The following is a 379-nucleotide window of genomic DNA, read 5'->3' on the forward strand; positions in this document are numbered from 1 at the left end:
AATGCTTTCCGACGCACGTTCTACCCCAAATCATGTCCAGTGTCACCTCGGAAATTCTCAACCGAGGTCCGGGGAGAGTTCACATCGAGCTCAGCACGTCGTAAACCCGCCAAAAGGGTTAACAGTCGCGGTCGCTGTCACTGTTTGGAATAACCGTTCTTTCTCGAAGTCACTGTGATTGCTGTGGCGAACTGCCGAACACCGGGTTCCTTAAGGCCGCCCACCTCAGCTCAGAAAAAGGGACCGAGGCCTGTCCCCGGGAAACTGAGGCCCAGAGCCACGCGGGCGGCCGGTGGGCAAGTGGCAGAGCAAAAGCGGGCACCCTGGCCCACGCCGGCCGCTCGCGCCGGGTCCTCTCGCGGCGGGGCTGGCCTCCCGC

Source organism: Myotis davidii, unplaced genomic scaffold (assembly GCF_000327345.1).
Source record: "Myotis davidii unplaced genomic scaffold, ASM32734v1 scaffold73, whole genome shotgun sequence".
Lineage (NCBI taxonomy): Eukaryota > Metazoa > Chordata > Mammalia > Chiroptera > Vespertilionidae > Myotis > Myotis davidii.